Below are 22,901 nucleotides of genomic sequence, written 5' to 3'. Positions count from 1 at the left end.
ACTCACTTTGGACTAATGGTGCACTCGCACTGGGGCTCCCCCACTAAGAGCTGAGATCACTAAGAGTTGAAATCACAAAAAAGCTGAAATGACTGAGCTGAGAGCACTGAGCATTGTGCTAGCTAGTGGGGGAGCCTGAAGATATGCTGTGGAACAGAGCAGCTGGCGGAGTGGAGCAGTTGCGGGGATGGCTGGAGCGGATCACGGGACAGCTGGTGGCAGCAGAGCGGCTGGCAGAGCGGAGTAGCTGTGGGACGGGTGGAGCGGCCCACAGAGTGAGCGGAGCCGAGCAGTTTTGCAGAGCAGCTCATGGAGCAGAGCAGCTGGTGGAGCGGAGCAGTTCCTGAGGACGGCTGGAGGAGCAGAGTGGAGCGGCTGGTGAAGCGGAGCAGATCGTGGAGAAGGCGGAAGCAGAACCCACGGAGAGGCAGGGCAGTTGGCCCTGGACCACGTAAGGTGCCCCTTTCTACCCAGGCTGGGGGGAGGGACCTCTACAGATAGACTCTCGAACTCTGGGGTGGCATTGACCAGAGACTTTTGGGTTGTTGGACTTTGGGGTGATTGGACTTAAAACCCTAAGGGGAAAAAGGACAGTGCCAAACGTACTTGGAGGTGGGTTTTTGTTTATGGTTTGTGTTATAACCCTGTTTGTGGTGTTTCTCCAATGGGATGCCGCATTGATTCCTTCTTTTATTAAAAAAGATTTTGCTACACTCAGACTCCGTGCTTGCGAGAGGGGAAGTATTGCCTCCGAGAGGCGCCCAGGGGGGTGTGGTATGTGAGTGTCCCAGGTCACTGGGTGGGGGCTCGAGCCGGTTATGCATTGTGTTACTGAAACGGAACCCCTGGATACTGAACCCGGCCCTTGTTGCTGCCAACTAGAGGGGCAGAAGGGTTACATAAGTTTAAAATAGTGAGTACTGGATAGATAAGGTGAGCTAAGCTTATGTTTGTTTTCTTTATTTGCAAATGTGTATTTGGCTGGAAGGAGTTCAAATTTATATTTTGCTGAAAGGATTTTCATTTGTACTTGAATACTTAGGCTGGGAGGGTGTCCCCAGTGTCTATAGCTGAAAGATCCTGTACATATTCCATCTTAAATTTACAAAGCTAATTTTTATTGTTTTTTCTTTCTTTAATTAAAAGCTTTTCTTGTTTAAGAACCTGATTGTTTTTTTTTATTCTGGTAAGACCCCAGGGGACTGGGTCTGGATCCACCAGGGAATTGGTGGGGAGAAAGGAGGGAAGAGGGAGAGAGAGGCTAATTTCTCTCTGTGTTAGAATTACTGTCTCTCTCAGGGAGAATCTGGGAGGGGAAGGAGGGGGAAGGTGCATTTTCCTCTCTGTTTTAAGATTCAAGGAGTTTGAATCACAGTGATCTTCCAGGGTAACCCAGGGAGGGGAAGCCTGGGAGAGGCGACGGTGAGGGAAAGGGTTTACTTTCCTTGTGTTAAGATCCAGAGGATCTGGGTCTTGGGGGTCCCCGGGCAAGGTTTTGTGGGGACCAGAGTGTACCAGGCACTGGAATTCCTGGTTGGTGGCAGCGCTACAGGTTCTAAGCTGGTAATTCAGCTTAGAGGAATTCATGCTGGTACCCCATCTTTTGAATGCTAAGGTTCTGAGTGGGGAATTATACTATGACAACATCATCCTCCGAAATAAGGATTCTGCAGCTGAGAAATAGCTGACCACTTTGTCAATGGTGCATGAGTTCTGCTCACTCTCTTAGATGGTGTTAAAGATTACTAACATCCACAAACATTTGCTTCTATCCATACAGTAAGCGGATATGTCTCTAAAGTCACACAGGCAGCAGATCTGTTCCATGAAAAGATGTTCTTTTTAAAGTTACTTCTTTGACCATAACAACACTTTAAACTTTGGCAATTTAGAACAGTCTCATTCCTTTAATTACTAGCCTCTTGGACTATAAATACTCATTGTTCAATAATAGGACATTAACAAGACCTTGAAATTAGACATTGCCACATATATTATAATCCAACTCCAGAGAGCTGCAAGAGAGGAGTTGATAATTAGAGGGATATTTCCACTCTTGACCTGTAGTGACTGCCAGCTAACTTTAGCATCTTTGAATATGAAATGTGTTTTCAAGTGATTTCATGTGAGGTCTCTGGTATTTCCTGCTTCTGGCTGGTTCAAAAGAAATTTTGATCCAATATATGTTACCACTGTGTGGCTATGCATGTGAAAATGAGATCACCAAGTATCAAGTTCACTGTCGCCCTCTCCCTGCCACATAGAGCATTGCACTAAAGACAAGGGTCCTGGTTTAACAGTACCTTGTGGCCTCTTTGCATCAGACTAGATGATCATAATGGTCCCTTCTGACCTTAAAGTCTATGAGTCTATTTAGGCTTTAAGGCTCTGCCAGACCTGCACTGCCTATGCAGCCTCCCCAAGAGCAGATATGAGTTGGAGTAGATGTCACCAGTTTGATTTTATGCCCCAGTGGTTCTGCAGCCCTGAAATGGCCTGTAGGGGTATTAACCTCAGCACTGCAAGTTAGGCCAGCCCTATTCTGCATGGTGGCCCAAAGCCACCTCTCCTTTGTCACTGTGCCAGAGCAAGGATTAATTCAATCCTAGGCATGTTAAGACGTGGTTCTTTGCTTCCCTCTGAATCCTTAATTATTGATCAGGAAACTCAAGTATGGGGACTAAGGGTGCTTCTCACTTAGTGTCTGACCTTTCTCAATATTGAGGGGACCCTGTCTGCCCTGGCCTGTGTCTTTCAGGCAGTGAGACTAGCACAGTGTTTCCCAAACTGACTGCGGTTCGCTGATCCAGGCCAATGGGAGCTGCTGGAAGCAGCATGGGCTGAGGGACATACTGGCCGCCGCTTCCAGAGGCTCCCATTGGCCTGGAGCAGCGAAGCGCGGCCAGTGGGAGCTGCGATCGGCAGAACCTATGGACGGAGCAGGTAAACAAACTGGCCCAGCCCACCAGGGGCTTTCCCTACACAAGCAGCGACTCCAGTTTGGGAAACACTGGACTAGCAGAATGGCAGTGCCCCAGAGAAGAAACCAACAGGCAAATCAAACTATCATTCGCATCTGTGTCTTTGGAAATTATTGTAAAATGATATTTATGGACAAGCTAGTAGCAGCCAGAAACATCCGTGGGCCGGCAGCCGCCAGATAAAGGTCAGAGTGTTGAATCTACTCATTCCCAAGTAACACTGGCCTGGAGTTAGAGTCCCACCTAGTCCCATAAGGAAGGGGATATATAGGCTGCACCCACCCACCCCCAGGAACTCACAGTTAAACAATGCAATCCACCTTTCAGGGCAAGGGAATTTTAAGGCACCAAAGCTGTAAACATAAAGAGATCTATGCTCTCCGTTTGACAAGGGTACATAGTTTCCAGCAACATTCATGGGGGAGAAATATGCACATCATGAGGGAAACGAGGCCCCATCAAATATACCAATTATTCCTCCAAGCAGGTTCTCTTTATTATTATTTATTATTATGATAGCCATGCTTAGGAAGCCCAAACAGAAATCAGGGCCCCGTTGTGCTAGGTTCTATATAGGTATATCATAAAGAAGAGAGTCTCTGCATGTAAGAGAGGAGAACAACACATAAGAACTGCCATAGTGATTCTGACCAATGGTCCATCTTGCCCGGTATCCTGTCTCTGATAGTGACCTGTACCACAGCTTCGGGGGAGTGTACACAACAGAGCAATTGTGAAGTGATCATCCCTTGTCTTCCACTCTTGGCTTCTGGAAGTCAAAGGTCTAGGGTTGCCTCCCTGGCCATCTTGACTAATAGCCACTGATGGACCTTTTCTCCATGAACTTATTCAGTTCTTTTTGGAACCTAGTTATACTTTTGCCCATCACAACATCCCATGTCAATGAGTTCCACAGGTTGGTTGTGCACTGTGTGAAAAAGTACTTCGGCTTGTTTGCATTAAACCTGCTGCCTGCTAATTTAATCAGATAACCCTTGATTTCTGTATTGTGGGAAAGGGTAAATAACATGTCTCTCTTCACTTTTTCCACACAATTCATGAACTGATAGACTTCTATCATATCTTCCTGAGTTGTCTTTTTTTCTAAGCTGAACAACACTAATCTTTTTAGTTTCTCTTATTATTATTATTATTATTATTATTATTATTTTTGCCCTTCTCTGAGCCTTTTCCTGTTGCACCCATACCTTGAATATAGTGGATCATGGATTTGTACAGTGGTATTATCTATCTTATTTTCTGTCCCTTTCCCAATATTTCTAAGATTCTATTAGAGTTTTTGCCTGCTGCTGCACACTGAGTGGAAGCTTTCAGAGAACTATCCACAGCGACTCCAAGATCTTTTTCTTGTGTGGAAACAGCTAATTTAATCAGGCAGAATGGGACGGGGAGCAGATCAGGAGGATGAGTTAACAATAGAACTGATAGAAAAGCTGAAATCACAGCTTGACACTTGCCTGACCAATGCCAGACAAGAGTGATTCATAAGCGTCCTGGCAGAGGGAGGTTTTAATTAGGGATTTACGAGAGGATAAGATAGCAGCTTTACCAGTTTTGGTGGGGAGTTTTCTCTACACACATGGGGGCAGGATGGGAAAAAGCGTAGGGGTATAGGAAGAAGAAACAGACAAGTGGATGATCAAGACTGCCATCAGTGAAGGTCCTTTTTCTCTCTCTTCCCCAGCTCCAGAAGCAGCCTAGAACAGCTATTTGTCTGTGACAAAGAATCTGCATTTTCTTGCCTATCAAGTTTGCCTCCCAAGGCCAAATCGAAGCCCCAGATCTGTCCCTGAAGATTAGGCACAACATTGTGAATTCAGCCTCGCTGGATCTCTGACCTTGGTTACTAAGGTACCTTTCACTCTTGTAATGAAAACAAAAGGACATGGTGTGGGAAGAACAAACAATCCTCACCCTCACTGCCTCCCAAAAGCCCAGGGGGGTGTGAATGCTAACATACTGAAGATGCTGAGGTACATAGTGCAAGGGAATCGCAACCTGAAATTTCCAGATAGCATAACATTTCAGATGCTAGTGCCCTTTCTGTGCTGTCACATCCCAGCCTCAGAAAGGTCAGCGCCTGATGGAACAATCATGTACAATAATGGGAGGCTGCAGAACAGAGACGGCAAAAGGAGCAACTTCCCAGCTAATTCTTTCAAATCCAAAATTTCAAATCTGGCAGGAAGCCAACGTCAAGCCTGGTTTTTCACTGGCGAAAGAGTCTGTCCATCTGCTTGTCTGCCCCTCGCTGCTCACTCCTAAACCATATTGCGCTCCTTAATTTCCTAGGCTCACACGTCATGTTCGATGCATCAGACAGGGTTATGCCCGTCACATACCATCATGCACACTGCAAAGCCGTCTCGCAAATGAGTCAGATGAAAGAGGCATACAAGGGGATATACAAAGAGAGAGAGAAATTATTTATTTTAGGGGATTTTGTTTTTTAATTTGTAGCTCATGATCAGAAAAGGGACCCCCAAGCCTATTTCCTTTTGCTCTCTGAGATGCCTTATGCCAGGGACCGGCAACCTTTGGCACGCAGCCCGCCAGGGTAAGCCCCTGGTGGGCCGATTTGTTTATCTCCCGTGTCTGCAGGTTTGGCCGATCACGGCTCCCACTGGCCATGGTTCGCCACTCCAGGCCAATGGGGGCTGCGGGAAATGGAGCGGGCCAAGGGATGTGCTGGCTGCGGCTTCCTGCACCCCTATTGGCCTGGAGCAGTGAACCACAGCGAGTGAGAGCTGCGATTGGCCAAACCTGCAGACGTGGCAGATAAACAAACTGGCCCAGCCCACCAGGGGGCTTACCCTGGCGGGCCGCGGGCCAAAGGTTTGCCAATCCCTGCCTTACACCTTACTACCCCAAGCTGCTGTATCTACTCAGAGCGACAGTCATGGTGCTCCCTCTCCAATTGAGAGGTTGCCTGTTTCAGGCACTTATTCACTCCTATTAGCATAGTATCTGAGTACCTCACAAGTCAGTGGTTTAGCTTCACAACACTCCTGTGAGAGAGGGAAGATAGAGAGATAAGCCATTTTACTAAGGGAGAATTGAGGCCCAGGGAGATTAAGGTCCAGATCCACAAAGATTCTTAGGCTTCTAACATCCTTTGGATCTTTGTGGATCTGGGCCTAAGTGACTTGCCCAAGGTCATAGAGAAAGCCAAGGGCAGAGGAAGAACTCAAACCCAAGTCTCTGGCTAACACCCTAACCAGCAGGCCAACCTTCCTCTCTGTAACATGCAGCCTTCTGCGGAGAGGGCTGTGAATGCTTCCTCAAAGCTGATAGGAGAGGCAGTAACTGCTTTGCACATGGTTCCTGCTCTTGGATTTTGGCTTCTTCCATCACAATGATTTACGGCCTGCCAGATCAGACCAATAGACAGTACAGTCCATTATCTTGGCACCAACAATGGTCAGTACTTGATGTTTCAGGGGGAGTGAAATCACAAGTGTAATGCTATACCAGGAGAGAGAGAAATCCCTCTTAAGCCCAGTGGGTATCAGCTATGTCCTGATGGATGGCCAGCTACCAAACTGGGGGAATACTGGGGGGAAAAATCTGATTATTCATTTTATATCTGTACAAACTGACTGATTTTGGGCACTCGGGTTTGGACACTCAGGACACAGCCTTTAAGCAGGGGACGTGTCTTCTCAGGGCTAAACGGCTTTTCCCAGGTCCTGCTTTTACTGCCATTGCCCCAGCGAGGAGAGCCGGGGCCTGGTCCTGCCCGGGGACCCCGGCTGGTTCCCTTTGCCGCTGGCACTTTGTTGTGCTGCCTCCCCCGCCACCCCTGTTCAGCTTCTTCTCCCCCTGCGGTGCTGCCGGGGCAGGAGCTGCTCCCACCATGCGGCCTCCCGCCCCCGCACAAACTGACTGCTGTTGTGTTCCCCTTCCATGAACTTGCACGTGATTGAAATGCATTGTCATGCATGCTCCCAGAAAGAGAATCTTGAAGCTTGCCCACTTCAACATTCCTGGGAAACAGGTTTTAAACTCACTTGCCACAAACATTTGCACCTGAAACTTGGATATAAGATATATGCTTATCTTATCAGGGTGCAGAACAATAGCATGAGTTGCGAGATCACTTCTCAACTGAGAAGCACAGCTGATTTCCAACAGCAAGTAACGGAATAAAAGTGAAAAAAATGTTTCACCAGAGAATTTTAATGAATGAGTGTAACAGTGCTTTCTTGCCTAATCTGACGTCAGGCTAGCCGCTGCCTCAGTTTCCCCTTGCTCAGTTTGATTCTCCCAGTGATGGTGGTAGTGGTGAATGTTTAGAGCGGCCACTAGGGGATGTAGAGCAAGGAGCAAGAGTCTGTGTAGACAGGAAGCAAAGACAGTCTTACTTTAACCCCATCCAGGATGTGCCAGGTCTCTAATCTCTACCCTTGCCTTCATGGGAAGGACTCACTGTCATGCCCAAATCTCCTGTCAGTCTGTATCTATCTGCTGTCTCCTGTCTTACACTTAGGGTATGTCTATACTTAAACAGCTTCAGCAGCACAGCTGCCGCTGTAGCACTTCAAGGTAGACCAGTGATACTCAGATCTCAGTGGTTTAGGAGCCAAATTAGTGATCAACGTTACCCAAAAGAGCCATAGCAGTGTGAATTCATTGTTTCATTTACAATAGTGCTATATATAGATACTATTCTCACAGAAAAGACATTAATAACTTAGTGGAAGTTGATAACTTAATTGGTTAATAACATAATAAAAGCATCCTGATTGGTTAATAATTTGAATTGGTTAATAATGAAATCACACCGTGTTTTAATATCATGCACTGCAAAGAGCCGCACTCACTCACTCACTCATGCCTGTCACCCCAAAAAGAGCCGCAGGAGACACATTAAAGAGCCACTTGTGGCTCATGATCCTCAGTCTGAGTATCGCTGGTGTAGATGCTACCTGTTCTGCTGGAAGGGTTCTCCTGCCAGCGTAGGTAATCCACCACAATCACTGGTCGATCTAGCACTGTCTACATGGTTAGCTTAACTATGCCACTCAGGGGGTGGATTTTTCATACCCCTGAGAGTTAGTTATGCTGACCTAATTCTAGTGTAGACCAGGCCTTAGATTGCAAGCTTCTTGGGGCAGAGACCGGTCTTTCTGTTCTGTGTTTGTACAACAGCTACTACAGCGGGATCCAGGTCCGTGAGGAGGGTTCCTAGGCAATACAGTGATACAAATGATAATCTTTCCAGACATAGTTTATCCTTCCAACATAATATTTAAGCAAAACATAAGCAGTTCCTCTGCTCATCCTGGGCCACTGCTCGCAGAGGCTTTCCCCTTGGCCTCTCGGGATATGTCTACAGGGCCAGTGTAACCATTTAGGCAAACTAGGTGGCCGTCTAGGGCGCCTAGTGGTTGGGGGCACCTAAAAGTCCCCTCAGGCAAGGAGGTGGAGTGGAGGTGAGCTGGGTGGGGGGGTCCGTGGGGAGGGCTGCCTGCAGTAACAGGGGGGGCATACAGGGGAACAGCTCCCCGCCCCAGCTTACCTCCACTCTGCCTCCTCCGCTGAGCACACAGCCCAGCTCTAAGTCTCCTCCAATCAGCGCCGCAAGCCTGGGCGGGGAGGAGAATTAGAACAGCGCCGGCGTGCTCAGTGGAGGAGGCAGAGCCGAGGTGAGCTAGGGCAGGCTACCCAGGCAGGGATAGCTGCCGTGGCGGTGGGGGAAGAGGGGGGAAGTCTCCCCAGGCAGAGTTAGCTGCCATGGCAGCGGGGGAGGGGAAGTCTCCCTGTGTGGGGTTAGTTGCCGTGGGGGGACAGGGTGGGAGAGGGGTTAGCTGTCACAGTGGGGGGGGGTAGCTGCTGCAGGGGGGGCTCCCCGGGTAGGGGGCTGAGTTAGCTGCCGTGGGGGGGGGGTTAGCTGGGTGGGGGGTGCAAGGTGGAAGTTTCGCCTAGGATGCGAAACTTCCTTGCACCGGCCCTGTATGTCTATGCTGCAATTAAAGTCCTGTGGCGGACCCATGCCTGCTGATTGGGATTCCGGGGCTCTGGCTGCGGGACTGTTTAATTGCAGTGTAGATCTTTGGGCTCCCACCTTGCAGGGTCCTAGAGACCAGGCTCCAGCCTGAGCCCGGAAATCTAGACTGCAGTGAAACAGCCCCACAGCCTGAGCCCCAGGAGCCCATCAGCAGGCATGGGCCAGCTGCAGGCATCTAACTGCAGTGTAGACAGACCTTTTCAGTGGTGACTGGAGGACACGCCCTTCACTTCAATCCCCCTGCATCAGGGCCTTCGGCAAGTACCCATCTCCCTGCTGCAGCTCACTCTCTCTCCTGAACTCTCTCATGCCTGTATAGGGATCACCCAGCCTGTTCCCAGCTGGGTCTGATAATCAAACCGGGCTGGCCCTTAAAAGGGGCAGGCCACCCTATTACAATGAGTCATTTTGATGAGACAGCGATTGGCAGACATTATGTGTAAAAAACAAGACCTAATTACTGAATAAATTATTCAGTATGAATTAATCACCGAGTTCTAACAATAACAAATGTTTTTTGATTGGTCATGGTAAAATTAATGAACCTATTTATAAGTCTGCTATAGAACATAAGCCCAGATCCAGCAAGGTACTTAAGCATCTGCATAACTAAGCTCGAGTGTTACCATTGACTCTGTGGCCCATTTAGATGCCTAACTCCCACCAAAATCAATAGGAGTTGGGTGCCTAAATAACTTAGGGGATATGAGCCCCCATGCCTAAAGTTCAGGTGCTTAGATTGAATCAGGACTTTAGTTCTCAAACAAAAAATTCACACTTCACAGCGCTGCAACTTTCGCGCTCAGGGGTGTGAAAAAACACCCCCCTGAGCGCTGCAAGATACAGCACTGTAATGTGTCAGTGTAATCAGGACGGCAGTGCTGGGAGCACAGCTCCCAGCGCTGCACGCTACACCCGTAAAGGATATGGTTTACATGCAGCGCTGGGAGAGCTCTCTCCCAGCGCTGCTGCTCCGACTACACTCACACTTCAAAACGCTGCCGCGGCAGCGCTCCCGCACCGCTGCCGGGGCAGCACTTTGAAATTCCAAATGTAGCCATACACAATTGTAATCCACAGACTCACAACACGCAATGTGAAAAAATATCTCCTTTTCTGTGTGATGCTCGCTTTCCATTAACTGCACTGAGAGAGCTGTTATTCTTGTATGCAAAGAAATGACTGAATTCTTCAACTTTCCCTTTCCAGGCTAAATAAGCAGTTGTAAGGCTGAGAGTCTGAAGGTTGTTCCCAGCTAGAACTTCCAGCATGGCGTTGTTATTAGATCTATTTCCAGGTATTTAAAACATACCAGTTTCCTGAGCGTCTTAGTGGAGAGGATGAGAACCTGAAGATGATATTATGCTTTGTTTAAAAACATAACCAAGTAAGATAATGAGCCTCTATCGGTTAAGAAGATTCAGGGCACAACTGTGCTACAACCATCCTTTTGTAACCGGTTGATTGGCCATTGAATTGCTCGTGGTAGTTTTAACCAGGGCTGAGTAGATAACCACCCATTCAGAGATCTTTGAATCTTTGCCAATTGAGGCTATTATAATCATTTAATTGGAATCTCTCTCTGTCCACCTTTCACTAATTCACAATGAGCACAGCAGTGCAAGCGTGACAGCCATAGTCATGTAAGGGCTCCCTCAATAGAAATTTCTTTGAAGCTAAAATCAATGAAGAAAGGAAGATTTAGCACATCAGAGCTCATCTCTGAGTTGAAAACTTGATGCCATATCCGTCCTGTTTAGATTCAAATTCAGAGCCAAGCAAGCTAGTCTATGCATAGGTAGAATATATGTGGAAGACGAGGAAAAATAGGGGCTTTCGCACCTGAGAAATGTGGACCTGACTGAAATCTGGATCTGAATTTTGCATATGGATCCTCTTTTCCTTACAGAAGCCATACTATATCTAATAATCTTCTCTTTGAACAATCCCATACTCTGGTTTGTTTTGGGTCCAGCCAAGCAAATTAACAAGAGTTTCGTTGCCAATGATGTAGTCTTTTATTCCGGTTCTAAACGTGTCTGATCTAAAGTAAGTCTGCACTGATAATGCTCATGACACAGGTTTTCCAAACCACTATATTGTTCATCTTGGTTTTCTCATTCACCAGCCGTAGTCCACAGCCTGTTTTTCACTGAACAAACACAAATCTATTTCAGGTGCAACCTATTCCAAGTGAATTACCTGCCTGAGAGCAGTATCCACTGTATAGTCTAAGAACAATGCAGACCTTGTTAGCTAATTCTTTTCAGCTCAAACAGCTGCAGGCAATCCATGGACTGGGCCCACCTGGAAAGGATTCTAGCTGTGTTCTGCTTTTATGTTTTTTTAGGTACAGATTAAAGGGCTCACAGCATTTGAAGAACAAAACTTTCTATTTGCCTCAGCCTGTAATGAAGAGTCAGCTAAGCTGCTCTGCCAGGTCCTCTTGACTGATCCAGGGGATTATTTTTTAAAGGGAGCTGATTTTCTATGCCAGTTTCCCCCTGCCTCTGGAGTCCATGCTTTCTTGTTTCATGCACAAAGTGCAGCATGTGTGTGAGAAGCTGATTGTTCACTGAGAATTTATTGGATCATTAACAAACTACACAGAGAGCTCAGCTTGTAGGTAACTGGATCCCACAGTGTCCTGAGCTGAGGCGTTCTCCAACAGAAATTCCCATTCTCCATTAGCAGGACTTCTCCACAGCATGCAACAAATAGGGGGCACCACTCTTTCTATCCTGACTGATGAGCTTGTCCCAAATGTCACAGGAAATTAGACTTAGGTTCCTTAGAATTCTGATGAAATAAGCATCTAAATAAAGATTGAACTGTGAGGCATTGATAAATATATAGACCGACAAGCAGACAGCACCCGCTCCACAAAACAGGAGTGAAATCACCTAAATCTGCCTGGGTGTTTTTTGCATTTTATTTCAGTGTTTTAAAAGAGGCAGGAGGTTATTTTCTGCTTTAACTTGAAAGAAAAAATCAGGGAGAATCCCAAACTCAGCCCACTCAATACTGGCCTTGAAAAAGCCATTTGAAAGAGGACAAACTCTTCTCACCACTCAGCACTAATCAGGTGTGAGCCTTACAGACTACACTAGAGCATGCAGACTAACGGAAGTCTCCCTTGTATTTAAGCTTCCATGGGCTAGCTCCTTGGCAGGCTGATCAAAGTGATGTGAGAGAAGACTGGAAGAGGATGGGGGGATTTCTTTAGACTTGGATCCTGCTAAGTTCAGACTCTAATATTCAGAAAGAAAGTGAAATAGTTCCATTTGGTTCCCTCAGGGCAGGGCTTTGAAATCAAACTGTGTGTGTATGTGTGTGTGTTTTCTCTCAGCCCTGTCAAATCAGCCACACTGTGCTGTGCAACCACAGCAGCAACTGAAGCTCCATACCAGTCCTTGCTTGCATCTCATTTGAAGAGAGGAAAAGTAAACTGGGGCAGAATTTGGCCCAGTGCATGTGTAGGACATGAATAGGCCAAATTCTGAGGTTTATGGCAGTGTAATTAGCATGCTAATAAGTGGATGTAACTGTCCAACACTGAAATGGGGACTCCCCTAAGAGTCGATTTGAGTCCAAGTTAAGGCCTTACACATCACCTCTCAGTTCAGCTCAGTACCTTTGACTCGGGTGTGGACTGGTATATGAACAATCCAAAGTAAAGAAAGAAATGCTATCAAGGTTATTAGTAGAAATGAGTGAAACAGTTCCAATAAATAATACTGATATTGTGCAATGCGACCGCCCCTTCCATCAGAGAATCCCAAAGCTCTTCACAAACATTGAATTATCTAATGTCATAGCACCTCTTTGTGCCTTCTCCTTCAACCACCAGCTATTTAAGGCTCTCACTCTGATGCAGTAAGTGAGCAGGTGATTTCCTCTTTGCTGTGGTGGGCCATAGGCTCTACAGCCTCGTTTCTCACTTGCTATCCAGCCATCGCCCTACTTTCAATAAACTTCACAACAGCAGAGAAGTCCCAAACCAAAATCCCAACTCCAAGATGCTGAAATCTGCACCTGAATTCTGAATATGGCCCCATCTGATCTTACAATGAACCAATTGGGGGCTTCAAAATCCGGATCCAAATTCTGCTGCTGGAGCCAAAACATTTTCCCACAAAGGTACCAGTCACAGGACCACCGTGGATCCCCCAGATTTCTGTACTGTCCTCAGATGTGCCAATGACCTCTAACTAAAAACCAGCACACAGTCAATCCGCACAAACTATTTCAAGCACCTGCCTTCCCACTTTAAAACCACGCTGTAATGGAACTCCACAGGGAAGGAGAGAACATCATGCTGCTGTAGGGCAGGGGTTCTCAAACTGGGGGTCAGGATTCCTCAGGGAGTCACGAGGTTATTGCTTTGGGGGTTGCGAGCTGTCAACCTCCACCCTAAACCCCATTTTGCATCTAGCATCTAGAATGGTGTTAAATATATAAAAAAGTGTTTTTAATTTATAAGGGGAGTTGCACTCTGAGGTTTGCTGTGTGAAAGGGGTCACCAGGACAAACATTTGAGAACTACTGCTGCAGAGTGTTTAGCACTTGATGCTACACTCTTTGAAGTCAATGGCAAAGCTCACAATGATTTTTACAGTGCAAAATCAGGGCCTAGAGCATTTCATGATTGCCGTATAGTTAATCTGAATAAATAAAATAAAAGGGGGCTTGATTCTTGACTTTTAGCACAACCCTGAGCAAGGAGTGCCATGGATGCTGTGCAGCCTCTGAAGTCCCTGAGCCTTAGATACCCTCCTTGAGATACAACTTCCGTCCTTCTCCCTCCCCACTCCCAGCGGGGATAGTAATTTACTGCTGGACTGTACCAATATTAAATCACAATGCACCCTGCCTGCTCAGCTGTTCGGTGGCAAACTGGGGGAGTGGAGTGGTGGTACTGGGGACTCTGCCTTTAGGGCTGAGCATCCCAGGTAAAGTCTGGGCGAGGTGCTGCAGAAACTCTTCTTGTCGGTTGGAGATGAACACAGAATCAAGCAGATCTTGGAAGCACCATAAGCTGCAAGGCTCAGACCCTCAGAAGTATTTAGGCTCCTAACCAGGGCCACTGAGAGGTTTTGGTAACCCAGGGCAAAATCTGAAACAGGGGAGGCCCTGCAGGGGATGGAGTTTGGAAAGTGAGCCCACTAAGCACTCACCTCACAAGGGTGGTTTGGCTCCTGTGCTACTGGGCTGGGCCTGGCTCCCCAATCCAAATGTCACAACCTGGTGTGCTGGGTCACAGCACTGCTCAGGCTTGGGACCCTCTCAAATGGGTGGCCCAAGGGAAACTGCCCCACAGCAGCCCTGCTGCTGACTCCCATCTATCTGGGCCTGAGTGATCACCAAACATTTCAAGAACCAAGACTCCACTCTTCCCCTGCTGCACCCACCCACCTACTCTGGGGAGGAAGTGTGCAGAAGAGGAACCCTGCACATCTGGACCCCAAAACTGGATAGACTGCATAAGGGTGTGCGAGGAGTGCTTACTCCCTTCTGCAGATGAGTGGCACGAGTCACAATCCAGACCTAAATTGTGGCGCCATATTTTTAGAACTGATCCCATTGTCCTCCTTCATGGTGTCAGTCAGATAAGAGTAAGGGACAGTAAGAGGAATTAGTTGTTAGTTCTGCCACTAACTGGATTATTACTTCCTTAACCCCCCAAAGAGCTCAAGGAAATACAGAAATATGTTCTGTTTTCACCAGCTTTATAAGGGTGCTCAGGCAATGGTACCATAACTCGGGACAGTAGAAAGCCTAATACCCCCCCAAAATGAAATCCAAATCCTTCGTTTTTTCTGCAAAGGACTTTGACCTCTAACCCTAAGGAACAATGAGAACAATTCTAAGACGAGAAGTTGTCCTGCGGAATTTCAATCTTCAGTGGGATGAAATAGGAAATGTGACGAACATTGACCTTCATAGGTACATGGTGGGTTCTCCAAAAACACTCAGTACTGGACTAACTCTTCTCCCACTGAAGTCAATAGTGAGCACTTTGAAAATCCAGCTCTCCGCTGTATATTTCATATAAAATCAGATAGCGAATTAGGTGTTAAGAAACAGCCCTCAAACTTAAATGTTTCCAACTGATCGTCTGCTTCCCTGTCTTCTCTCATAATTTGTGTTATTCAAGTTCACATTCCCCATGCCCTCCTGGCAGACAGAATTATATATGCTGATGTAAGCAGAGTCAGGATAAGCTCTACCCTGACATCTGGTGGAAAGAATTTCAGAGAGTGTATTTGCATAGGCACGCCTACCCTATCCCAGACTGCCGAGCTGTGGGACTGCTTTGTGACAGAAATGACTCAACCTCAGTTGGGTGGTACTTGCTAGACAAGGGACATGGGTTCCAAAACCCAGTGAATGGAGAGAGGCTGGGGACAGGTATCTGTGCCTGGTGGTGCAGTCTCCTTGTGGAGCCAGAAGCACCAGTTCCACCCCCTCCTCTCTCCACTGTGGAATGTCAGAGTTGATTTTTTTATTCCCTCAAGAATCTAAATACAGGTTACTGAGCTGAACTCACTTTGGGCTAATGGTGCACTAGCACTGGGGCTCCCCTACTAAGAGCTGAGATCACTAAGAGTTGAAATCACTAAAGAGCTGAAATTACTGAGCTGAGAGCACTGAGTACTGTGCTAACTAGTAGGGGAGCCTGAAGCTATACTGTGGAACAGAGCAGCTGGTGGAGTGGAGCAGTTGTGGGGACGGCTGGAGCGGATCACGGGACAGCTGGTGGCAGCAGAGCGGCTGGCAGAGCGGAGTAGCTGTGGGACGGGTGGAGCGGCCCAGAGAGCGAGCGGAGCCGAGCAGTTTGCAGGGAGAACTAGAGCAGCTCATGGAGCAGAGCAGCTGGTGGAGCGGAGCAGTTTCTGAGGACGGCTGGAGGAGCAGAGTGAAGCGGCTGGTAAAGCGGAGCAGTTCATGGAGAAGGTGGAAGCAGAACCCATGGAGAGGCAGGGCAGTTGGCCCCGGACCACGTAAGGTGCCCCTTTCTACCCAGGCTGGGGGGAGGGACCTCTACAGATAAACTCTCGAACTTTGGGGTGGCATTGACCAGAGACTTTTGGGTTGTTGGACTTTGGGGTGATTGGACTTAAAACCCTAAGGGGAAAAAGGACATTGCCAAATGTACTTGGAGGTGGGTTTTTGTTTATGGTTTGTGTTATAATCCTGTTTGTGGTGTTTCTCCAATGGGATGCCGCATTGATTCCTTCCTTTATTAAAAAGTTTTTGCTACACTCAGACTCCGTGCTTGTGAGAGGGGAAGTATTGCCTCCTAGAGGCGCCCAGGGGGGTGTGGTATGTGAGTGTCCCAGGTCACTGGGTGGGGGCTTGAGCCGGTTATGCATTGTGTTACTGAAACGGAACCCCTGGATACTGAACCCGGCCCTTGTTGCTGCCAACTCAGAGGGGCAGAAGGGTTACACTTAGAATTATGTTTTTTGAAAGCGTATGGGGAATCTGAACTTGGATAATATAAATTTTGAGAGAAAGCAGGGCAAAAGAAGATTAGTCTGAAATATTTTAGGGCTAGGGCTATTTCTAAACATGAATCATGATCTTATTACATATGAAATCTCCCCACCTTGATTCCAGAACCAGAAATAACTGCAAATTATTCAGCTGAAAGGCACTGAGCTAAGGTACCATTACCAAAACACATGAGCATTTTAATCTATCTAACCTCCCAATCACCTCAAGTACTGAAGCATGATGAGTTCCCCTTTGGAGGTGCAGAACTGTGGCATAGACAGGAAGCCTGTGACAGAGCAGTGAGTTGAACCCAGGTCGCCAGCATGCCAGCCTCAGGCTCTAACCACCTCCCATCTTCCATCAGTACCAGTAAGTTCTCCTGCCTAGGGCCTGTCTCGTCCATCTTTGTATGGCAGTCAATGCAAGGTGACCCTGTGTTAACTGGAATGTTTGAGTGTTACCATAATATACATGTATTCTTATGTGTTGTAGGCACTGCAGATTATGCCATTGGACTTGGCCACCCTTTATCCTATCTGTGTCCTTTTCTCCTCAAGATAACCACATAATTTGTTTTATTTATTTTGAATTTTCTGAGGGTGATTTTGATTATTTGTTGGTTTTGCTTATTTTTCCATTGTGCTTCCTAAAGCATAGCATGGCACCACAAGAACCTGGAGACTGTATTATTAATACCCTCAGTTTATAGAAAGAAGCTACAGAGAGATTGAGTGATCTCCTCATGGTCACACAGGGAAACAGTGGCAGAGCCAGTAACAGCGCATTGAGATCCTAATAACTTGACAATTGTCCCTTAGCTGCATGTGGGAAGCACAACTCCGCCCTCGTTAGCCTGACTTGTGGAAGTGATGTCACAATATCAGACAATGTGGGTTGATAAAAATTAAATGGGGACAGATTGAAACACAGTCCCCAACTTCCCCATCAGATGCACCCAAAACCATACAGCAATCCAGCATCAACACTGTGATATCATATCAGCTGACTGTAATCACACAGAGTGAAACAGAGAACTGGGTAAGTGGAGAGTCCCTGCCAGTTGCCAACAGGCCAAAGTTAAAGCACTTGCCCATCTCTCGTTGAAAAGTTGAAGTTGCAAAGTAAGCCTTATAAATAGCAATGGATAGCCCAGGAGTCGATATTAGGCTAAATTCACTCTCAAGGCTTTGCTCAGTGCTTCCATTCCTCAAGTGCTGAAGTCCTGTTCTCCTGGTTTATGACATCAGTGGAGCCCTGGGAGTGAATTACAGCTTTGTAGTCACTCCAAATACATCTGTTATCCTACCGCACATTCCTTTCCTTGACAAAGCTCCCATAGGCCCAGAAGGATAATTCGTCCGTACAGTTAAGCTTTTCTTGACTCCATCCCGCAACTCCATTAACTCTTATGTTGAATCACACAACCTCAGCCACAAGTCTTACAATAATCAGTAACCGAAATATCTCAATGCCAGCTGCAGGCAGAGTCTGCTACATACATTCAAAATGTTGATACTTGACATTCCGCTGTCCCCCCCCCGTCCCTCCCCACACCATGTCTTTTCCAAATAAGGAAACACATTACCCCCCTTCTTTCCCTCGCCCACTCGGGTGCTAAGAAGGTCACCAGCAGGCCACAGCTCACAGTGCTATGGAGTGCTGGACTAATCCTCAAAAGACTGGAACAGCCCTGGCTGATAACTGACCTGAACAAGTGATTAGAGTCTGGATTAATTTACGATTAGACCCCGTGATGAAGCTCACAGGCACTGTTGGTTTCTGAGAGGGGAGATCTATAGTTTCATTCATCCACTCTCACCTGAGAAACAAACACTGGCGCTGCGAGAACTATTCCAATCCACACAACCACCTAATGGATGTTTTCACAACCAGTTCTGATCATCAGAATAACAGGTACAGTATTCTGGGACCTTTTCTGGATTGCCAGAATAACAGGTATTTTCACAACACTTTCTGGACACTCCAAATAATGAGCATTTTCATTGCCCTTCCTGGATTGCCAGAATAATGGCATTGTCATGAGCCTGTCTAGAATAAACTCTTATTTCATTAGCTCTGAATTCTCTTTGGGGAGTGAGAAATGAAAGAGACACAAGCCTCTGTAGCAGGAGAGCTGCCACCCTTCCTGCAGAGTTCAGGAACTCAGCAGGCCAGTGGATGGTAAGGGCTCTGTAGTTCAAAGATCTGCTGCATTCAGGTCCTGAGATTTTTATGCTCCCATCGCTCAAGAATGACAAAAGCCATTCTTCTCAGTTCTGAAGCTCAGCAGTGTCAGGGCACAGAAGAACAGTGGCTGGACATGGTAGAGACTGTGCAGAAAAATGATTCTCCATAAGGCACTAGAGTGTTCATTGTATGCATGGTCACACTGACCTTAAACAACTGCTGCTAGTGTTATTTACAAAAATATTCGTAACCTTTCCTTCCGTACTGCTGAATCCTCTAATTTAAATTTTCATACTGAAGCCTAAGTACACCATAGTAGTTCCCTTATCCATGAAGAATAGGGTCCCTTCTGTTATGCCATTTGTTTATTCTGTCTATATAATGGAACTTTCCAGTTCTATTTTGTGTCAAGACATTTTCATTAACAGTATGGGGAAAAGGGAGTTTCTATTAACCTGGAAGCAGAAACTGATTCAGCTAAAATTAGAACAGTTCAAAACCTTCCCCCTCAGATTCAATTCTCTGATCCTCATTTCAGGTTTTTGTTCCTTGATTCTTTTTCAGTTTCGTGGATCTCTGCTTTTCTGCATAGGATCAGGAGTGTGAGAAACTTGGTATTCCAAGACAAAAAAGTTTCTTTTGTGCTATGGCAGTCTCAAACAGAAGCCAGTGGTACCAGAATTTCACTGTTTCCAGGTTTAGAAGATTCAAGATGTCCAGAGATGCAGCTGAACTTTTGGGTGCTCATCTGAATTGAACATCTGAAGATTTTGAGGTCCCTTCATCACTATCATAAACCACAACCATGCAATGAGGGAAAAGGCCACTGCTACAAATATAACACCTCAGCCATGTTAACATGCAGTGCAACATACTCAGCATACACAAATATAGTTGCTTTCAGGTAGATCCTGAAGTCTTCATTCAGTCCCTATTCAAGCAAATCTCTGAATGGATCAGATCCTGGAGTTCCTTCTCAGTTTTTATACACACAAAACTCCTAACGAAGACAATAAGAGTTTGCCCAACGAAGGACCCCAACAGGCAGCTTTGTGTGAGTAGTAAGGTCTAAAAAACACTAAGGGAGAATTCAGGAGTTTGTCCTCCAGTTCCCATAGTGATAATGACCCCAGGATCAGCATTTTCTGATATTTAGGGTATAACTTCACTGCAGGCCTGGGCTTTTATCCAGGTGTTGCTCCGAACCCTCCTCCCGTCCACACACAAAACCCTCTTATCCCTGTGTGGCAGTGGTTCCAACCCAGGCTAGCTTAGCTGGGGGTGTCAGCTAGAGCTCAGGTGTTGCTTTCACTCAGGCTGGTAACCCACTCACTTCACAGTGAGGAGAGGACGCAAGCTAAATCACTCGAGTGTTGATAACCCTCCACTGCCTTCCCGTAATTCCCCCTGCATGACTAGAAGGACAGACGGTCTCCCACCATTCACTAGAGCAGCTCAGTTTACTGCAGCACAAAGAATCATGGCAGTTGCCCCCAGAAATCCTAGTGTTGCCTCTGGGTGAGCACAGCACCAGTGAGGACAGACTAACTGTGGTAGGGCATTGCAGAGTGGCAGGCTGTTTCAGTGTGGCAGCTCACACCCGGGTTAGGCTAGCCCAGGTGTCGATCACCTGAGGTAAGTCTGCAGTGAAGGCATACCCTTAATCACTGGTTTTGCCTCAGTCATTAACATCCTGGAAATGACCTTCCTGATGGTCCTTATTGCTGAATTATTTACCACTCTAAATGCTAAGGGCTCCTTTAAGATTTGAGGGAGGGTGGAGATGCCGTGCCCCAGTGGGAGTACAAGGAGCCGGAGGCCTGGCATGGCCCCACCATGGCCCCACCAGAACTCCAGGAAACACAGAGGGAGTGTAGGCCTTCCACCACTGTTTGAGAGGATGCAGTGTTTGCTCTGCTGAACAGTGCAGAGACACTAGGGCAAGTCTTTGACCTATTTGTCATCCTCTTTGGCAGCAGCACTAGTGCTCCAAAGCTCTCCCTGAGCACAAGTATTTTCATTGTGCCTAGTCCCTGGTCACCATGCAAGTCAGAACCATGCTCTAGCCCTAGAGTAACCAAAGGTATCGGGAATGTTTACATTAATGTAACCAATCATCACCAAAGATCTAGATACCTGGTTAAATCCCCCCTTGAGTACCACCATTTGGCTCCTCCAGTTTCACCAGCACAATGGCAGCAGGAGAATGCAAACATTCTTGGATAACACTCTTGATTCTAAAGAGTAATAGAAGATATGATCAGTTACTCACCGGGAATGGTGTTTGGGGTCTGTGTTGGTTAATCCTTCCTGTCACCAGTCCAGGAACAGGCACAATATCCCTTTATGGACTCAGCTCTGACCTACAAGAATTAGAAAACACAAATTGCTGCCTGTTGTGGTAAAAGGATAATCCAATACTTTCTAATCCTCAGAAGACAAGGGTGGGCCTGCGTATACTGCGGTTGAATTAAATGTTTTTAACAATGCCTGTTGCTGGTTGTGTCGCCTGCAGCGATCCACCTAGGACTTCTGGATCCCAAAGCATGAGCTTCATAGTCTAAAGGACCAGCTCTTACCAGGGAGGACACACTGTTATGTTGTGTTACCGTGGATTACACACCTGGAGAGAAAATGGTGGGGAGTTGAGTGTGCCCTGTTGTAGGGAAATACCACTGAACACACCATTTTGTGTAGAGTTCATGTTAACTGATTACTGGAGCCAGGCAGCAATTTTCCACAAAAACGTTCTTTTTTCCTCTCAGGGAAAAGTGATTTCTGCTAAAATTGAAGTTTTCCCACAGAAAATTTCAATTTTGCTGAAATTTTTGATTTTCCTGTTGAGAAATTGAAATTAACTTTTTGTTTAAGGTTGACCCAAATAGCAGAAATTTGGGTGGTTGAACTGAATTGAAGCATTTTTTTCCAGGTCACTGCAATATTAATCTGTGTCTGCCTGAGTTGCTTGGGTGCTTGATGGGAGTTTTTGTTCAGGTTCCTTGTGCCCTCATTCTGTCCCGTGGGCCGGGCTCTCTGCCAGACTATATCTCCAATGATGCAACTGATTCTCACCTTCGGAGGCATGAGAAGAAATACCTAGACTGGGGAGTTCCTATCAGAGACATCAGATAAAGAATTCTACAGCCAATAGCTGCCCCTGCAGGAAGTCACAGGCCCACAACTTGCAGTGGAGGGACACCCTCATAGCTACAGAGCATGAAAGCTAGTGCCCCATCGCCCTCACAAACTGCCTTCCTCCTGAGCGACTCTCCGTTGTGCTCAGGCAGAACAGAGAATGTTTTTATGACAGAGATGGGCAAACTTGTTTCTAAAAAGTGAGATCCACCACCCACCAAAATCTCACCCACACAGAACCAAACTCAAAGTGAGCCCTTCCTGAGGGTCATCCAAGTGAAGATCTTTGTTATTTGTATTCTGGTAGCGCATACAGGCCGTGACCAAGACCAGGGTCCCACTGGCTATGTGCAGCGCTAACACATAGTAAGATACAGTCCTTGCCTCAGGGAGCTGCAATCTAAATAGACAAGGCACACAAAGGGTGAGAGGGAAAACAGAGAGACTGAGTGTCTTGTCTATGGTCACTCAGCAGGTCAGTGGCTGAGCCAAGAACAGACTCCACTTCTCCTGACACCCAGTCCAGTGCTTCAGTTACTGTATAAAAATATCCAATTAGTTCTCTTGTCCCCACCCATCAAATCTGCTTTGTCAGGGATTAGTGAAGTTAAGATGTACAAATCCAGGGATTAAATCAGCACCAGTGCTCTCTTCCCATAATCCCCAAATGAGTAAAGATTCCCCAAATAACAGTTCCCCGCTACTAAATTTTTCATTCAACTCCAGATAAAATTGTCCATATTGTTTATAAGCTATTCACATAGCTAAGCTGCCTGATCCTGATGGAAAACCAGCAGGTGTAGACTAGGCCCTGTCAATGATGATAAATGTTAAGGTGGAAGGTCAGTTCATCAGTCTGGTTTGCCAGATGAGAAACTTGTCTTGCTCCTTGCTAATTAGAGACTCCATCCAGGCTCTGACATGCAGCCAAACTGCAGAAGGTCCAAATTGCTGATGTTAAAGGGAGACAGGGTAACAACCTGCTGGGCTTTCACCAATAGAGTGTTTGAACCTATTTAATGAGCTAGAATCCCACTACAGACTAAAGAAAATAATCTTCAGCTGCA

At 46.6% G+C, this 22,901-nt stretch overlaps 1 protein-coding gene across 3 annotated transcripts in view; it reads right to left on the bottom strand.

Annotated features, from left to right (window-relative positions):
- The window catches only part of RALY (RALY heterogeneous nuclear ribonucleoprotein), a 279,764-nt gene that overhangs the window by 158,571 nt on the left and 98,292 nt on the right, over positions 1-22,901 (bottom strand). For all 3 annotated transcript variants that reach the window (XM_050917460.1, XM_050917461.1, XM_050917462.1), the window contains exon 2: positions 20,972-21,062. The gene's annotated coding sequence lies outside the window, so the exon portion shown is untranslated. The remainder of the gene's footprint in view (positions 1-20,971; positions 21,063-22,901) is intronic.

The sequence above is a fragment of the Gopherus flavomarginatus genome, chromosome 11 (assembly GCF_025201925.1).
Source record: "Gopherus flavomarginatus isolate rGopFla2 chromosome 11, rGopFla2.mat.asm, whole genome shotgun sequence".
Taxonomy (NCBI): domain Eukaryota; kingdom Metazoa; phylum Chordata; order Testudines; family Testudinidae; genus Gopherus; species Gopherus flavomarginatus.
Note: the sequence above shows the minus strand (reverse complement) of the source record. Positions and strands in the feature narration are given on the sequence as shown.